We start from the raw sequence: 19,790 nt of genomic DNA on the forward strand, positions 1-19,790 counted from the left end.
GTCTGTTGAGTTCCAGCACAGGTTGGTCTGTCTACAAATCGAGTTCCAGGACTATAGCCAGGGCTATAACACAAAGAAACCCTATCATGGGGGGGTGGAAGAAAGAAAACTGTCTGAAGACATTTACAGATATTCCCTGCGTAATCAGAGTTTACAACAATAAACTTGAAAATGTTTCCTCTGTTGCCTCCTCTTTATCTGCGCAATGGTTTTTTGAGACTGCTACCCAGACCCTCTTTTCTTCTCTCTGCTTTTTATCCTTGAAGGAGTCTCCTTCATTCCCTTGTCTGAGCGCCATTGCCTAGAGAACATGGTGTAATGGTAATTGCGTGTGATGACCAGGGCGTTTGAAATGTAAAGGCTGGAAGCATGGAGGAGAGGGAGCATGTGTATAAACAGTTGGTGAAAGGTGGAGCCTCTGCTTTGCTCCCAACTGCTGTCTTGCTTCAGCTACAGGAACATGACAGCAGATTAGACGTGAGCTCCTTCAGATTTCTGCGCACATTCCTAGTTTTCATTTTGAAAACCACGGTACTTCAGGCAACATTTTTCTTTTTCTGCTTACAGTTTCTCTAAGACGCTATGCAAGAAGAACTTGCTGAGTTTCTATCCACATCCACAATGGAATGAAGGAGCCTCTCTGGAGACAGAGGGGGGGGTCTATGGATCTGTTGGGATGCTTGTTAGAAACCCTGGGGTGAAGATTGTGAGTAACCACCAGCGTAGAGTTCTCAATGCTTAGATTATTTGAGGGAGATTTTCAATTTATCTGTGGTGGGTAAGATAATACCTAAATCAATAAAATGGCAATGGGGTTTATTAGAAAACAAAAGCGACACCTGTAATCCCAGTGCCCAGGACAACAAGGCAGGAGGATAACCACAATTTTGAGAGGTTATGTAGTGAGTTCAAGGACAGCCTGAGCTCCAAGTCAGAGTCTGTCTCAAAAAAATAAACAAAACAACAAAAAGAAAACAAAATAAGCCAGGCGGTAGTGGTGCACGCCTTTAATCCCAGCACTCGGGAGGCAGAGGCAGGTGGATCTCTGTGAGTTCGAGGCCAGGCTGGACCGACAGCCTCCAAAACAATACAGAGAAACCCTGTCTTGTAAAAACAAAAAAATAAAATAAAATAAAACAAAACAAAGCAAAATAACACTATCATCACCCCCAGCCCAGAACAAGCACACAGAGAGGCTCCTGTGTCTGTGGAGCTTTCCCTGGAGATGATAGCAGTGACAAATGGCAGCAGAAAGCTGGGAGATGTCTCCTTCACTGCCTCCTCTTTGCCCGCACAGTGTCTGCTTGAGGTTTTACTGTTACCCAGAGCCCCTGTCCCCTCCTGAGCTTTTCATCGTCGAAGGAGCCTCGCTCAAGTTTGTGGCTCTGAATGTCACACTTCGGATGACCCCGGCTTTTGCAGCTCTCACCTCAAATAGCATCTAGAAAATCCCTCACAGACATAGCCAGAGGCTTGCCTCCTAGGCGACCCTGTCAAGTTCACAGTAGTAACCATCAGAGCAGACAGAGAGTGTCCAACACTAGCACCAAACACCACCTAGCAGGGTAAGGGAGTCTTCTAAATAAATGGTCCTGTGGCAACTGAGTGTCGCTGATTGAGTTTAGACTAAAGCACAAGATAATTAATCTACCCAAGATAACAAACCCTGCTGTCACGTGGAGAAGCTTAGGTGTTTCCATGTACATTCATCTCATTCCATGTAGCCAGCATTCAGCATAACCCTTGGCATGATGAGGGCGCCTAGGACATGTTTATGGAATGCATGAGGGCCCAGATGATGGGGAGGCCTACGGGTCAGAGCCTGCATTCCACTGACAGCAGCAGCTGCCGCATCTGCTGGTTCTGGCCTGTTCATCTGGCTGCACCTATACAGGCTTTGCGTTCCCTGAAGGATCAATGGCTTTATTAGTCAGCCCCTGGCACATAGTAGGTACTCAGTCCATGTGAGTGGGTTATGAAAGAAATCAGAAATATCAATGACTATTGGAGTGTCTGATGTTTGGGAAGGAGTGCCCTCTCTTGGGATCCTACTAAGTGCAACGGTAAAAGACATTAGAATACACAGGCCACCAAGACAAGACGGAAGGAAAGAGCTTTGTCACACAGGGGAGGAGAGGGTTCATCCTGGAGAGCGGACAGCAAGTCTAGATGAAATTGAGCAATTCTAGGCTGAAAGCCGTGGACCGAGTGGAGGTTTCAGCTGATACAGAACATCTTTCCTCTCTTCCCTGTCCAGCTGAGCCTGGGAGCAGACAGTCTCCACCACCAGCCTGAGACTGGGAAAATTTGTCTGAGAATTAGGAATTACCTCCACCCAATAGAAATACCTGAAGATACCAGTACCTGCAGTGTTCCTAGACCTGTCTGCAAGGATCCGTTTGAGATGTGTCAGCTCACTTCACAGAACTCCCAGTCAGTCCAGAGCTTGCTCAATTGTGTGATCGGACACCAAGGACAACCACACACTGGAAACCGCAACAGAGGGGGTGAAGAAACACACCCAGGCGCAACGTGACATTTTAGGACACTAGGGACAGAAAGCTTAGCCTATATATTTCTTTTTTTTTTCTTTCTTTCTTTTTTTTTTTTGGTTTTTCGAGACAGAGTTTCTCTGTATTGTTTTGGAGGCTGTCCTGGAACTCACTCTGTAGACCAGGCTGGCCTCAAACTTACAGAGATCCGCCTGCCTCTGCCTCCCGAGTGCTGGGATTAAAGGCGTGCGCCACCAACGCCCGGCTAGCCTATATATTTCTGAAGAGGAAAAACAAATTAGCTTCATTGAAATAAACACTGGTGTTTGAGCACTGTTGGACAGAAAATAACGCATTGAAATTTTTCATTTCTTTGTGTTACTCTTGCTGGGCTTGTTGGAAGATGGGCTCCGCTCAAGTAAGGGAGCTGACATAAAAGAGTGTGGTGGTGTGCTGTAGGCTCCAGGACCCAGGCCTGAACACAAGAGAGATGAAGGAGATATGGAGGAGTAGGCCAAGATGGCAGCCAGCAGACCGGTCTGCGTAGCTGGATGCAGACATTTCAAGAGTTGGTTATTTCCTAAGTATGAGCTTGAGGGGAGATTGTATAACGTGGATGTGTTTGGTCGTAAGGACACTGAGGAGGAAAAAAGCCAAGAATAAGCAAACCGAGTCTCAGCTACTGGGAAGATTAAGGTTTCCCAAGACAAGTGGACCACCCCGTGGCTCCGCAGCAAGGAGCGCTTACGTAATGATGATGGCTGCAGGCATATGGATCAGCTGTGGCGAGAGTGGAGTGTGTGGGGTGTGTGGAGTGGAGGGTGTGGGGGGAGGGTACGCATGTGGATCTCAGAGGACAACAGGAGTCTGTTCTCTGTGTGTGTTCCAGGGATCAAAGCGTGGTCATTGTGTTCTCAGGCCTTACCCACTGAGCCATCCCACCCCCTCTCCTGAAACCACAACTCTAGAGCCACAAACCCAAGTCCCTTGGGCTGACTGAGCAATGTAAGATCTTGAGTGGCAGCCCAGGTGGGAAGAAGATCTGATCAAAAGCCTCAATGCTGTCCACCAATGTGGGAGGTCCCTGAGAGGGGGGTTCCAAGAAATGGAAAACAAGAGTTATCCAGATGTGCTCACAGGGGCTGCTTCTGAGAAGAGGGTGGTCAGTGGTCAGAAACAACCTCTGTTGCAGCCCAGGTTGGTTTCTCTGTGTATCCCTGGCTGTCCTGGAACTCACTCTGCAGACCAGGCTGGCCTGGAACTCACAGAGCTTAAAGGAAGCTAGATTTCATTAATGTGTGCGTTTTTCACTGTGATAAAACAAATACTAAATTAACAAAATGAGGCCTGGTGTGTGGTAATACCACCTGTGATCTCAGCACTCTGGAGACAGAGGCAGGGCCAGGAGTTCAAGGCTATTGTTGGCTACACAGTAAGTTTGAGACCAGCCTGGAATACATGAGACCTTGTTTAAAAAAACAAACAGGATAACACCCTCCAGGCAAAATGAAAAGTAAAATTAATATACCAACAAAATGGCTTTTATTTCTGAGAGTTCAGGCGTGGTTGGTTCCAGGCAGTACACATGTCTTCACAGCTCTCTGGGCTTCGGGGAGGTGTATGTGTCTAGACACTACGCTAAGGTTCCCGCCATCTCCCTGCAATTACAATTCCTTCATGTCATTCTAGGGAAGGGCACGCTTCATCTCTTACCATTCAATTTTTCTAGTTCTTTCCATACCATTCTTATGATTAGATTGTCAGGAGGCTGAATAAACTAGAGAACGGAATGTTCCAACGTATTGCAGCCATCCTTGCTGCTAGGCAGTGGGGTGGGAGCCCTCAAGGCAGGGTCTCCCTCAGACGGCTGTTGGGTGGAGGCCCCTCCCTGGGTTCGAGTCCTTGCAATTGTCTCGGTCTGATGGGTGACCTCGATTTGTCTGAGGTCTGTTGACTGGTGGGTGACCGCAGGATGCTACCACACTGAGAAATCTGTCCTACGAAGGCCTCTGTAGGTTTCTAACCTCCGACAGCTTGGGAAGACTCAACCACACAAAGCAAACCACTTGGTTTGAGAGGTAACTCTGGAGGAGAGACGACAATAAAAATGTTAGCGACGAGGCAGAGGCAGGTGGATCTCTGTGAGTTCGAGGCCAGCCTGGTCTACAAAGTGAGTTCCGGGACAGCTTCCAAAACAATACAGAGAAACCCTGTCTCGAAAAAAAAAAAAACCAAAAAAAAAAAATGTTAGCGGCACCCCAAAAATGAAACTGCTGTTTGGATGAATGTGGCTACTGGTCCTTTTCATACATGCTCGTTGTGCTATAAGTACACGCTTGAGTTTGAGTTTAGTAATAGTTCGGCCATGAAGGCACACAAGAGTGTCTGGTGATTGGTTCCCCAGTTAGAAAATGGAAGAGTCGGGCAGAGGGAGGTCAAGGCTCAAGCCCTTGAACATCTCTGACACGATTCATCAGGAATGTCTGTGGTGTCGGAGTTTAACGAATTTTACTTATAAAAGACAGCAGAAATCACCCCAGATTTCATCTGTATGAAAACCTGAAAGGGAAGATCACTGAGTAGAAATGGTTTCTATAGTCCATGGAGGTTGGTCACATGGTTGAGGGATAAACAGAAAGGAAGGTGAATTAAGGGAAACTGCTTGCTGAAATTTCTGTGGCTGCGTTAATCACATTTATTCTTTTCCGTATTCTAGGTTGAGACCGTTTAGAAGGCTTACAACCCTGGAGAGAGACTACCCCTTCTCAGGGTTCATTAACTCCTAAGGATAACACAATTTGCCTAGGGATGCACCTTTCACGTACAAAACAGTGAATTCCAAGTCTGTGTCCACAACCGCTTTCTTTTTCCCAATGCTTCCATGCTATACCAGTTTCCTTTCTGCCTGATAGTTCCAAGCCAGCCACCAGGCAGTGTAGACCACCCCCAGCAGCCCACAGCCTTGCCGAAGTTATCCAAGTTAGCCAACTCTGTCTTGCCTTCTGGAAGGTTCCGACAAAGACTCCTGCCTCAACCTTCCCTTCTGCTCTCCTTTTTACCTCTAGCCAAACCCTGGGGTGCTCCGTGGGGCCTCCTCTCGAGCAGTGCAGGTAACAAATTCTCCTTCCATGGCACTGACCTCTTCGTGTCTGAACTCAAGTCACTACCGGATCCACCTGCTGCCATCTTGGGCTCAAAGAAAGAAAAACTAGTCTTTTATGACAAACTAGGCTCATTCCTGTTGGTGGTTAAATCTCTGTTTCTCAAAGATGAGGCAAACAGCAACCTCGTCTTTGTTTCAAAAAGTACAACAACCATCCCGGGTCCCTACCTTTTTTTTTTTTTTTTTTTTTGGTTTTTTTTTTTTTTTTTTCGAGACAGGGTTTCTCTGAATTGTTTTGGAGGCTGTCGGTCCAGCCAAGCCTCGAACTCACAGAGATCCACCTGCCTCTGCCTCCCGAGTGCTGGGATTAAAGGCGTGCGCCACCACTGCCCGGCTAAAACGTTTGTTTTGACCTCCTATGACTACCTGTTCTTATGACTACCTGTTGTTATGACTACCTTGTTATGACTACTTTGCTATGCCCACCATATAACCATGTCTTTGTTTCAGGAAGTCATTATGACTAACTCACTGGGCTTATGTTCTGCTCCTGTAACCCGGCCTGTTTTGCCAGCCAAATCCCCATTTAGAACCCCACGCCCATAAAAACCTTATTTTCTTCACTTGCAAAAGCTGACCTCTCAAACCCTGCCTCAGGGGGAGGCGGCCCGTGTACACACACAAAAAGAGCTTGCTTTAGTTAATAGCTTGCTTTAATTCATTTGGCCATGAGGATTTGGGTCCGTGATCTCTCCCCTCCTATCTTTGGAAGCAGCACCATCTCCCCCCACGCCCCCCAACCCCGCATATGGGACCCAGTACCGCAATGAGACACTGACCAGCATCCAGCCGTTGTGTGAGGAATGCTGGACTTCCTGTGATCCTTACAGATGAAGTGAACTGGTTCACCTGCATAGAGCATACTATAATCACCCATGCCTGACGGTCTTATAGCCGGTCCCTGTGAGAGCCACTCAGCTCTGCAGTTCTTCCTGACAGCACACCAAGCCCGTCTGTCAGAATGGATAGCCATCAACGCAGCTCTTACTTCCCTAGGCCAGTTAGGCACAGAGTGTGGTGTACCACGCTTAGGTCCCTGGTGCCGTCTTCCGATATACAAATCAATGCATTGCTACTTAAAGCTTCCTGAAGGTAATAGTAAAGACTACAATTCATCCAGCATCTGCAGTGTGTCCCTACCCATCACATAAAGGCGTCAGAGCAGGCCTGAAGAGCCGTCACACACTGATAAAGAAACAGACACGTGAGATTTCCCTCATCACTCAGCTATGAGACAGAGAGATGGGGAGCCAGGGTGGAGAATTCAGATTGACCTAACTCCAAGTCCTAGTCTCTAGCCCCTAAGCCATCCTGTGGTGGGAATAAGTGCCGTTTCCCCTTCCAACAGAGATGCTGTGTGCTTTGTGTTACACAGAATGCCTGTGCTGGGAGCCAAGCCTGTTCCCTGGCCACTCTTCTGGGCTACACAGGGAAATATTTCTTGTTTCTCAGCCTGAAACAAATGAGAGATTTGGAATATTCCTTTCATGCTAACAATTGGAATTCTTGACATACAATTATAACTTTGCTATGATCTATTTATACCCTTCTTAACTCCAGCACTAACTCTGAATATCCAGATGTCGTGTGTTTATTTAACTGACATTTTAACTATTTTTCTTGAATGTAATTTCAGGAAGTTGTTAAAATAGGGACCTTAAAGGGAGCTATCATTGTTGCCTTTGAATTTTAAGGTCTGGAAAAAAATAGATTAAGCACATCTTTAATAAACACATCATTTGGGGTGAACGAAGCACTATGTGGCTTCATCCACAGTGCATGGGGAAGTCGCTATGATTGCTAAGGTGAGCGTATGCGTGCAGGATGGCCTTAGTCGTCGGTCTGCCACTGATGGGCCTCTGCTGGACTTGGTTCACAGTTCCCCATCTGTCAGTGGAGAGGATTCGCGCACACAGACCTTTCTGTCACCAATTCCAAGTCTTAACTGATGGCTCACGTGGGCCAGACGATCATCTCCCTAGAATCCCTGAGCAGAAAGAACAGTGCACATTCCCTGACCCTTGTCCCGTTATCCCTCGAGCCAGCTCAGGCCTGTGAACACTGGACATCCCCCCTTGTTTCGTCCTTGGAGGTCCCCCAAGTCAAGACTTCAGCCTCCTAGCTCAGTGAGCCTCCAGGAGATGTCCGTGGTAGCTAACTGACTCCTGAAGCAGCCCAGCTGACCAGAGAGGAGGACCGCACACGGTTTAAGGCCTTGCTGTTGACTAAAAGCAAGTCAGAGCTAAGTAAAGATTGCCTGTTGAATAAAACATTTTGGGTTTGGGTGATAAATATGACAGAGAGAAAGAAAACACAATGGGAGATACGGGATGAGGTTATTTCTCCTAGTTTTGAGTAAAAAATTTGGGGGGGGAATGCGTTTTTTACCCCGATTTTTATTTTGGCAGGATTCTCATTTATTGTAATGTCAGGGGTCCTGAATGCCTTGCTTCTGAGCAGAGTTATTGTCATTGCCGGCTGAGCTCCTCCGTCCCAGCTGTGTCAGCAGTTCGATTGCTGCAGAAAACTGTCCCAAGATGTGACCACGAGGCATCAGAATTGAAACTTCAGATCATAACAGGCATTGGAATGAAGTCAGCAGCTCCTAATGATTGGAAATGCAGCTGAATAAGCGATCAAGGAGGGTGTGCTCCTCAATGGCTCCCAGTACATCTGGTTGCTGCCCAGTTAGAAACAGGAGAGTCAACCTGCTAGACAAGTCCAGCAGAGACTAAGTCAGAGCCCCGAGGTTGTGAGAACACCCCCCCTGGCTTGTTCCCATGGGCGATACATTGGGTTAAAAAAAAAGAATAAGAAGAGAACTGCCAAGGAACTCACTTATCAACACATGCAGAGTAGGTCCCAAGGATGCCTCTGAGGAGTTTGGTATTACGAACAGGTGGCTGCTCTAGAGCATTGGATACGTCAGTGCTCTGCCGTGCCTCTCACTGGAAATCCCCGGAGTGCGATCAACATGAAGAAGACCCAGACAGTCGGACAGGCACATCGTCTCCCCCCCTGCCACCTTCCTCTACTCTCCCCTAACCTGGCCTCCTTCCTCCCCACAAAGAATCCCCTTCTGGCTTTAATCACACACACACACACACACACACACACACACACACACACACACACACACCTAGGTTGTCCAGGAGAGAAAGCATGCAACATTTGCATTTCTGAGGCTGGCTTATTTTGCTTAACATGATGTTCCCTAGTTCAGCCGTTTCCCTGCGGATGATATAATTTCATACTTTAAAGAATGGATGGCTGTGTGTGTGTGTGTGTGTGTGGAGAGAGAGAGAGAGAGAGAGAGAGGATCTTCAGTCATCTGTAATGGAAGGCAAACCAGTTTTAAAGGTACATGACCTGGCCAAGGAAGTCGTGGTGTCTAGGTTGGCTCCTGTCTGTCTGAGGTCAACAGCATGGTATGCAGTATGGATGAGCCTGTATCTCCGTGGTGTGCTGACTGGGCAGGCATTTTCAGTGACCCAAAAATGTTTTCTTCCTTCTCCCCTGACTCCACAGACAGGGTTTCTCTGTATTGTTTTGGAGGCTGTCCTGGAACTCCCTCTGTAGACCAGGCTGGTCTCGAACTCACAAAGATTTGCCTGCATCTGCCTCCTGAGTGCTGGGATTAAAGGCGTGCGCCACCTGGCATCCCCAAAATATTTTCCTGTTCATTTTCCTCATCCTAGACAAAAAGCAAATCAGACATTTCCTCAAATCACAGCTTAGCGCCTCACAAGCGTAGATGAGAGAATGGAAGGGGAGAGGAACCCGCTTAAGGGAGGAGTCAGTACTGAAAACTCTAGAAGATAATCAAAGGCTGCGTGAGCAGAATCGTCATGAGCTCGGTCTTGTGTTTAAACATGTTGACTTCTGTGAATAAATCACATATGTCTGGTCTGCTCACTTATTAGTCTCTTGAAAATTGCATTATAGGGATTTTTTTTCTTTACATCTTTTTTTTTTTCTCAATTGTTACTTTGTAATCTTCATCACAGCAGGCAGGGCACCGCTGACTGAGAGGGGGTGCTCTGTGTCTGTGAACAGGGATACATACTTACTTCTGCCAGGCTTCTGGTCCCTGCAGGAGCCGGGAGAGCCGAGCTCACCGAAGACCACCAGCAGGGGCAATGCACACAGCTGCTTGTCAGTGAGAGGCCCCTACACATAAATAAATAAATAAATAAATAAATAAATAAATAAATAAATAAATACAAATGGTCTCCACACAACTCAAATGAGCACAGTAAACCATCCCCACCTCATTTTCTACCTGAGTGAGAAGCCCCAGGCATCCCTAAGGCCACCCCACACAGAACTAGTTAGCTGTGAACTTCGTCTTAGAAGTCCGCCAGTTTCTCCATTACTCTTTTGAGTCAGAAAGGTGCTCATCTTCTGTGAGTCCCATTCTCTGACACCCTGTGGGTTTTGAGTCACACTGCAGTCATGCAGTCTTGAAGGGGACAGGCCAGCCGACAATCACATTGTGGAGAATTATGTCACTGGAATTTTACCAAAAGATTGACATATACTATTTTTAAACTTCTTTAAAAATATGCAATAGACTAATCATAAATGTCCCAAGGACATCTAGGTCTAAGATTTTATCAAAACTTTATTTTTTAAATTACTTTTTACTTTTCTGCATTTCCATGAACATCTCTATGGGCATACTTAGAGTCCATTTCTATCTTGGGGCAATAATTTTGGTCAAAACTCCTATTTTATTTTATTTTTGGATTTTTAAAAGCATATGTGTAAACTAGATTTGCCTTCAACATTGAACTTGACTTGGTATGTCATTTATCATCCATTCTACCTCTCTGTAGATCTTTATTACGTGTGCATGTGTGAGTGACACGCATCCATATTCGTAGAGTGTATGTGTGTGTAGACCACGGGTTGATGTAAGGTGTTTTTCCTCAGAGTGTATGTGTGTGTAGACCACAGGTTGATGTAAGGTGCTTTTCCTCAGAGTGTATGTGTGTGTAGACCACGGGTTGATGTAAGGTGCTTTTCCTCAGAGTGTATGTGTGTGTAGACCACGGGTTGATGTAAGGTGCTTTTCCTCAGAGTGTATGTGTATGTAGACCACGGGTTGATGTAAGGTGCTTTTCCTCAGAGTGTATGTGTGTGTAGACCACGGGTTGATGTAAGGTGCTTTTCCTCAGAGTGTATGTGTGTGTAGACCACGGGTTGATGTAAGGTGCTTTTCCTCAGAGTGTATGTGTGTGTAGACCACGGGTTGATGTAAGGTGTTTTTCCTCAGAGTGTATGTGTGTGTAGACCACGGGTTGATGTAAGGTGCTTTTCCTCAGAGTGTATGTGTGTGTAGACCACGGGTTGATGTAAGGTGCTTTTCCTCAGAGTGTATGTGTGTGTAGACCACGGGTTGATGTAAGGTGCTTTTCCTCAGAGTGTATGTGTGTGTAGACCACGGGTTGATGTAAGGTGCTTTTCCTCAGAGTGTATGTGTGTGTAGACCACGGGTTGATGTAAGGTGCTTTTCCTCAGTTACTCTCCACCTTATTTGATGAGCCATAGAGTCTCTCTCTGAACCCGGAGCTCTCTGAGGTGCTTAGGTTGACTGGTCAGTGAACTCTATTAATCTGCATATCTCCACCCCCACCCACCCCTCCCCCAGCCTGGGGTTACAGATGCTAGCCCCTGCACCTGGCTTTTACATAGGTGCTGGGGATCTGAACTCTGGTCCCTATGTTTTGCGGCAAGTCCTTTGCTGTCTTTTCTCAGCAACCCCCATCTTTATTTTTGATGACTTTTCAATTGCATAATAGATGTCAGTATTCTTCCTTCCAAATATTCTTTACTAATGGCAATATTTGTTTGTAGCTACTTTTCCTTTTTGAGCTAAAACTTTCTTGGGGTGAAACATGCAAATCTCGAGGACCGTTTGATGAAATCTGATCCCTTTGACTCCTCCGTAATCTATATAGTGTTGGGCTGGCAGGATGGCTCAGTAGTTAAAAAGTAGTTGCCAAGCAAGCCTAACCGTCACCTGAGTTTGATCCCTGGAAGGTGGGAAGAGAACCAACTCCACGTGTGCCTAGGTGAGTGTCATGCCTGTGTGCATCAGTACAAGAATACACAACAATTTCCAAAGGTCTCTTAGACAGCAGTGTGGTGGCCTTCTAAAACCTGCTCCTTCCTCGTCACACTTCAACGCCCACCCCGTGCCACCCAGAGGCAGCCACCACTCACTTTCTCTACCATGATTGTCTTTGTCTCTTCTTGGATTTGAACTCTTCGAATGTTTTTCATAATGAAGATGTTTTTGCTGAATGATGTCCTCTGTAAGCAGCATTCTCTTTCTTCCGGCCTCTTGCCAACTTCTAACTTTTTTTCTTTTTCTTTTCTTTTTTTTTAAAGGGGAGTAGATGTTCCACACTCATCTTCTCACAGAGTGCTTTCAAATCTGTAAGTTAAGAAGGACAAATATGGCTGGAGAGATGGCTCGTGGTTTAGAGCATGCACTGCTCTTCCAGAGGACCTGAGTTCAATTCCCAGCACCCATACAAGGCAGTTTGCAACTACCTGTAACTGTCTCTTCCTCCCTCTCCTCTCCTCTCCTCTCCTCTCCTCTCCTCTCCTCTCCTCTCCTCTCCTCTCCTCTCCTCTTCTCTTCTCTCCTCTTCTCTTCTCTTTTCAAGACTGCTTTCTTTGTGTAGACCAGGCTGGCCTTGAACTCACAGAGATCCATTTGCCTTTGCCCCTGGAATGCTGGAATGAAAGGCTAGTGTCACAACCACCAGACTAATGTTTTCTTAATTAGTGATTGATGGGGTAGGTGCCATCCCTGGGCTGGTGGTCCTGGGGTCTATAAGAAAGCAGGCTGAGCAAGGCATGGGAGTGAGCCAGTAAGCAGCACCCCTCCATGGCCTCTGCATCAGCCCCTGCCTCCAGGTTCCTGCTGTGCTTGAGTTCCTCTCCTGACTTCTTTTGATGATGAACTGTTATGTGGAAGTGTAATCCAAATAAACCCTTTCCTCTCCAAGTCGCTGTGGCCCTGGTGTCTTATCACAGCAACAGTGAGCCTAAGATGCTGTTCTTGTCAAAAAAGTTATGTTGCTGGGATGGACAGATGGCTTAACTGTTAAAGGCTAGGCTCTCACACAAACAAACAAATAATGTTTCCCAGCTGGGCATGATGCACACTTGTAAACCCCATGAGTCAGGAGGCAGAGATGTGTTGCTGGAGATTCTTTGTCCCACCAGGTCCAGTCACCCTTCTCAGCCCCAAATAAACACACAGGTACTGTATTGATAATTAAACTGTTGGCTGATGACTTGGGCTTCTTACTGGCTAGCTCTGTCTTAATTATTAACCCATTTCTGTGGAGAGCTGCGCCACGCCGCGCCTTAAAGATGGCGCCAGCTTCTGCCTTATGTAAAACAAAAAGGGGGAACTGTGGAGAGCTGCGCCTTAAAGATGGCGCCGGCTTCAGCCTTCCACCATCCCGACGGTGAGTGCTCTCGGTAACAAACAACTCCTTATTTGGTGTGCTCCTATCCCACCGGGGTCACGCCATTGTCATCAGATTGCTTACACATGCTGGTGAGCCTATGGCTTGCGCACACGTGGCTGCTCAGGGTTGACTGGCCTTGGCTATTTAGGGAGCAGGAGGGGTTTCTCCCGCGGCTGCCTCCACGTTGTTCATAAAGGTCCTGAATAAACTGCTTGTGAGAAGGATTCCTGAGTTGCGTCTTCCTTGCTGGTCGAGGTGGTCGCGACACATTTCTTTGTATTTCCACATGGTCTTGGCTACCAGAGAATATCCAAACCCTACCTCTCCCAGAATTCTCCTCGTCTCCTAGTCCCGCCTATCTTCCTGCCTCATTGGCCAATCGATGTTTTATTCATCAACCAATAAGAGAAACACATCCACAGAAGGACATCCCCCGTCACTTTCTCACTGGCCCAAATGTTTTGGTTTTTTGTTTTGTTTTGTTTTTTGTTTTTGCTTGTTTGTTGTTGTATAAAGTGGCTAAGAAGTCCTCCTTGAGAGCACGTGTCTCAATACGTGGAATTCATTTCTGTTAAAGGTAAGATCCATCACAGGTTGAGAACCGGCTGGGGCCTTTTCCCTGACCACAGTTTCCCTGAACCGTGCTTTCTTATTTTTGGTTGTGAGCCTAGCCTTTAATGGCTGAGCCATCTCTCCAGCCCGAACCGTGCTTTCTGATCATGTATGTTGTCCCTTCTCCCTCCTGCAGGCAGCACCTGTCGGTAGTCATGAAACCGCGGTTTGTAGTCACAGTGAGAAAACTGATGACACATGATCCTTCCCATCAAGGGTTCCCACAGGCCCTGGTTGTTTTACGTTGGGGACACCCGCATTTACTCTTATGGGCTACTTGAGTTTTCGTGTGCTCCATTCCCCAGTAGACCCTGTAGCGTATGGCAGATCCTCGCTCTTTGCTTGGTGGAGAGTTAGTGCTGATCGCAGAAACTGTGACCTACACACGCAGATGGGCCATGAGTTCTTGACCACTATGAACCTTTATGCGTTTCCTCTGGCCTTATGTTGCTGCTTTTCATAACTGTCTTCACTTACTTTGGGTAACTCCTCAAATGATTACCAAACTGAGGTTGGTTCAAGAATAAATTTAGGCTAGTTTGGCATGCAGTTTAAGGCATTAATTTGGAGAGGATGTGGCTAATTGGACATGTTTAAGGCAGAGATGAATCATAACAGGTTAGATGCCATTCTTTTATAATTAGGGCAGTAAGGACTGTCATTAGCTGTTGACTGTCACTGGCCTTAGTCACAGCGTCCAAATTAAAGCAATGTAAGTATCCATCAGCAGAAGAATGGATAAACAAATTTCAGCATATGCCTATAATGAACTATTATACAGTCATAAAAGGGAATGAAATGCAGATACACGTTATGACATGGCTGAATGTTAAAAACATTTTAGTTAGTAGAATAAGCCGGATCCTAAAAAGTGATACTGCGTAATTCCATTTATATGCGATCTCTGGAGTAGACAGCTTCACAGAGACAGGTGGCAGAACAAAGTCACCAGGGGAGGAGGCAGGGAATGATCGAGCCGCTGATGGATAGCGGTAAGAGTTTCTGCTTAAGGTGGTCGAAGAGTTTTGTAAATAAATAGTAGCGATGGCACACAGCACTGTGAATGCCTACCATGCCACTGAGTTGTACACTCATTGTAAAATGATGAATTCCATATGATGCATTTTTTCCTACAATAAAAAAAGAGATAAAATTCTCATTCCTTTGTGACTTAGAAGTAGAAATTCCTGGTGACCTTCAACAACGCCTGGACCCTGTAAAGGTTAACATAGGGGTGGTTAGCCCAACAAGTTGTCCTACACCCTTCACACACAAATGCCTCCCCCACTAATATGCAAAGTGAAAGGAAAAATTGCCAAGTTGCTAGCCCTTTAACGGATCATCGGTTGTGATCTTTGAGTTTCTCTACCACGCATCCTAGGTTCCACACCATGTGGCTGGTTCTAGAGAATGCCACGCTTGGTTAAGGGGACGCAGCTACAGTGGGGTTACAGTTGGCGGAACATGAACGCAGAAGCAACACCGAGTAAATGGTAGAGACGAGCGGGAATACAGCGCAAGAGGCAAGACTTGACGGTAATTGTCGCGGTTCAGGAGTCTGCGTAGGCAGGCAGGAGAGAGAGACACAACTTCTGACTCTGGATGGCCAATGAGCAGAATAGGAGTGTGAGCAAGAGCCGAGAAAAACAGTTCACGTTGTGAGACAGAGCGTAGGGACAGAGGCCATGGCTTGGGGAAGGCAGGAAGTGCACTCCAGGGAAGCTTCCAGGGGAAGGACCTGCCTACAGGGCGGGGATGGGCGAGGACCTGCCCACTGGGCGGGGCAGGGCAAGGCCCAGGGAGGGAGTGAAGATGTGGGACGCAGCCCGCACCAAGCTCACAGAAACAGGGCATCTTGGGAATAAATACATCTTCCAATCTTAACACTTAATTAGCTCACCAGGACTTTGTTCCCAAGAAGTCAGCATCTAGCACGGAGATGTAAATTTAATACAAACATTTTTATAGCAAGAGTACTTAAAATAATAGAAAATTTTTGATTAACTTTAAATGTTCAATAACGTGGAAATCCATATTGTAAAGGAACATGTAGCTATTAAAAGTCTACTATGGTAGAGTTTGTAAAGGTATGTAAAAGGGTTTCCATTTTTTTATACAGAGTAGACAGTTCCTTGGCTAGGCAGTTCAGTCTAAACTTTTATTAGAAACAGTTTTTCTTTCTTGTTTTAAACTGTATTTTTATAGCCAGGCATGCTGGTACATGCCCTTGATCCCACAACTTAAGAGCTCTGTGCGTTCAAGGCCAGCCTGGTCTGCGAAGACAGTTCCAGGACAGCCAGGCCTATTACACAGAGAAACCCTGTCTCAAAAAACCAAAAAAAGAAAAATGTATTTTTATTTATGTGCCTGAGCTTTTACCTGCATGTAGGTATGTGCATGCCCATAGAGCCCAGAGGAATATATGGAATGTGCTGGAACTGGAGTTGTGGGTGCCGTGTGGATGTTAGGAACTGACCCCTAGTCTTCTGCAAGAACAGCCAGTGCTCCCAACTTTCGAATCACCTGTCCATCCCCTGGGTCCAGGGCTCATTCCTGGCTATGTGCCCAGGTGTGAGAACTACCTGTTGCTGCTCCCAGCATCCTCTACAGAGTTTTTTTTTTTTTTTTTTTGGTTTTTTTGAGACAGGGTTTCTCTATTGTTTTGGAGGCTGTCCTGGAACTAGCTCTGTAGACCAGGCTGGCCTCGAACTCACAGAGATCCGCCTGCCTCTGCCTCCCAAGTGCTGAGATTAAAGGCGTGCACCACCAACGCCCGGCCCTCTACAGAGTTTTAAACTCAGACTCTTGCTGAAGCAGCTCTCGCTTGCCCGATGAGACACCAATATTGAATACTCAGGGCTAGAAAGAGGTAGCGGTTTCATTCTCATTGTTGGATTAAGGGTTAGACCAAGCGTGGGGTGGCTTCTGTTCTGAGATCCAGAACCGCGATCCCGAGAAGGGTTTCCTGAAAGACAGCCGCCTCTCTTCCAGAGTTCTTCCTCTGGTCTGAAAGGGAGTCTTGAGTCCTTCAGCGGTGGACCTCCAGAAGCTGTCTGGCAAAGTCAGAGGAGGATTCGTTCTTGGTTTTCTTCAGTTTTCTTTGGGACCAAGAGGCCAAGACTGTGAACTTTGTTCCCCAGACTCCGCTCCCCCCACCCCCCATGGTAGCTAATCCTGGACTGAGGTTGGTGGACCTGCTTGGGCAGTTACTTATCTTGACCTCTGTTCCCTGGCTGCTATAGTTCAGAGCTTCCACACCCCACACCCCCACTCCTACCCCCATGTGAGAAAGGCCGATGCTCAGGGTGGGGCTCTTCCTAGGTAGCGGACCCTTTCAAGAGGCCGAGCTTATTAGGAGGTCTGCAGGCTTGCCCTTGAAGAAGGGATGGTAAGACCCCCGTCCCGGCTCCTGGGTCCCTTTCGCTTCCTTGCCATAAGCCCAGTGACTTTGCTTCACCACGCGTTCCTGTCACCAGCAAGCCTCGTGGGTTGGAACCTCTTAGAACTTCGAGCCAAAGCGAAACTTTGCTTCTCCGCGAATCACCTCGGGTGTTTGTTAGGATTAACGAAGGGTTGAGACCAACGCGGACAACTGAATTTTCAGCAGGAGCAGAGGCAGCTTTGGTCAGCCCCGCCTCCCCTGACCCTCCCCCCACACCCCAGGCGTCGGTGAGCCCTCCCTGTCAACCTGATAAGTAGCGTCACTTCCAGGTGCGTATACGAGGGAATTCCAGAGGAGTTCAACTGGAAAGCCCTGAAGACATCATCATCCCACGAGATGAATAAAAAGGGTACCAGGTGCCTCCTCCACCGTGAGGGACTGTGCCCTCGAACCGAGGACCAAAACAAACCTCCCCTTTCTTAAGTGTCTGGGTCAGGTATCATGTCACAGCAGCGAGGAAAGCAATGACCATGTTTCTTCTGTCCAGAATTTACAGGCTCTGAGGGGGCCTGGGCAATAATAAGGACGGCTTACTCTGTAGATGAGACAGCCTTGGTGAATGACTTGACCCAGGACCACACAGAGATCCACCGACTTTGTCTTTCTGGATTGTTTGTGATACAAACAGACACGTTCCTTCCAGACTCTTTGTAGAAACATTGGTACCATGAACAAATGGGTTTCAAAGTAGCGTGTGCACCATCTCTTAGAGCTGAATGGCTCAGTTTACCAAAAGCTCATCTCACTTGGGGATGGTGATGATAACGGACTCTGCACTTTGCTCTGCGTGTAGAACAACTGTGATGATATTGCAGTCTCTGGTGTCTTCAGGCTCCACTTTGAGGTCTCCTTGCAGAGCTGTTTTGATTGGCCAGACATGAGCCTTGCTTCCGGTCCGCTGTCAAGGCTCAAAGCCCCGGATGCGATGATTCGGCCCTAGATCCTCGTGCTTTGTCAGAGTGAGTACAGGATAAAAATGGCCTCTCAGAAGCATAAGAACACGAATCTTAAAATGCCCAGACTACAAACCCTTTCAAAAGAAAGTTTGTGCCCACTGGTGGTGGCGCAGGCCTTTAATCCTAGCACCCGGGAGGCAGAGACAAGTGGATCTCTGTGAGTTCAAGGCCAGTCTGGTCTACAGAACGAGTTCCAGAACAGCCAGGGCTCCAAAACTACAGAGAAACCCTGTCACTCCCCCGCCCCCCCCCCCAAAAAAAAAACAGAGAGAGAGAGAAAGAGAGAGAGTTTTCAATAATATGTGTGCCCCATCATGCTTCAGTTAACCAGATGGGCTGGGACATGGCTTTGTCTTCCGTTTTAATTTTGGATTCATATTAGACGCTTCTCATAGCACACATAGAGGGACCCTCACCTACCCTTCCTACGAATTCCACCGAGCTGGCCAGCAGATGACCAGTTTTCTTCCTGCTCCCATTTCCGAAAGTTAATAGTCTTGCTTTTATCCCTGCCTCCCTTTGGTATGCTCTCCCGAACCCCAGATATTCAAAGAATGAGAATTTTTAGACCTTGAAGGAAATTGGAGCTGCTACACTTTTTGATTGTCAGCTGGGGCCGAACGTTGGGTTACCAAGGAAACTGAATAACCTAATTTTTTTTTTTTTTTTTTTTTGTAGCATGGACTCAGAATTGCTCCCTGTGCATCTGGAGGAATAAGGTCGTAAGACCTAACCTCAGGTGTCATTGCAGAGTTCCAGAGCCGTCCTTATTTGCATCTTTGGAAATGCTTGCTGTTCATCTGGAACTAGACACAAGAGTTACTACTGCACCCCAATGCATTTCTGTCTACCCCTTAGTGTTTTTTGGAAATTTGCATCTTTGGAAATGCTTGCTGTTCATCTAGACACAAGAGTTACTACTGCACCCCAATGCATTTCTGTCTACCCCTTAGTGTTTGGGGCTAACAATGTGTCCATTTCAGTGTTTGACTTGGCCGCACAGAACCTGAAGGGGACCAGGGGGGGAGCATGAAGGATCTGGGTCAAAGGTCTGATAACCCCAAAGGAGAACAAAAAGAGTCCAAATACTGGGTATTCCAATGTTAAAACCGAAAGGTTGGGCTCTGGGTTTCTAGAACTAAGTGACAAATGAAGAAAGGGAGTCCCCAGAAGGCTGGCTTGTGACACAGAACTCGGGGGGAGTGACACAAGCCCCAAGGTTCAGAACTCAAGGGAGAGCTCTAAAAATGCAGGCCACAGGCTCTGTTCCTAAATGTATCCAAGGCTCTGCTCCCAAATGTATCCAAGCAACTGAGGTGGTCTTTAGAGAAACAGTCTCCCTGACTTCCCAAGCGTCTAGATTTCAGGTGCCTTGACAGACGCCTCCTGGTCTCTCAGGCCATGGACATCACATGGCACCAGGTGGCTTGTGAATAGGCTAATGCTGATAGGCCTTGAGAGGTTCTGTTTTCTTTTCAAAATTAAAAAAAACAAAGAGCTTGTAAGGGTGGGGTAGGTTTCCTCTGCTTTTTCCCTCAAGTGGGCATGGTGTTTATTGGTCCCTCCCTTTCCCTTCTGTCTTCCACCATGGGAGCATACAGTAAAACAAAGCTCGCTAGATGTCGGCACCTC

At 47.0% G+C, this 19,790-nt stretch overlaps 1 long non-coding RNA gene across 1 annotated transcript; it reads left to right on the top strand.

Annotated features, from left to right (window-relative positions):
* Positions 1-17,468: 17,468 nt before the first annotated feature.
* On the top strand, positions 17,469-19,093 carry LOC121133740. The gene is made up of 2 exons (XR_005870718.1): positions 17,469-18,161; positions 18,837-19,093. It is a non-coding gene; the product is annotated as an uncharacterized LOC121133740 (long non-coding RNA).
* The last annotated feature ends 697 nt before the right edge of the window (positions 19,094-19,790 follow it).

This window comes from Mesocricetus auratus, unplaced genomic scaffold (genome assembly GCF_017639785.1).
Source record: "Mesocricetus auratus isolate SY011 unplaced genomic scaffold, BCM_Maur_2.0 Super-Scaffold_100023, whole genome shotgun sequence".
In the NCBI taxonomy this organism is placed as follows: Eukaryota; Metazoa; Chordata; class Mammalia; order Rodentia; family Cricetidae; genus Mesocricetus; species Mesocricetus auratus.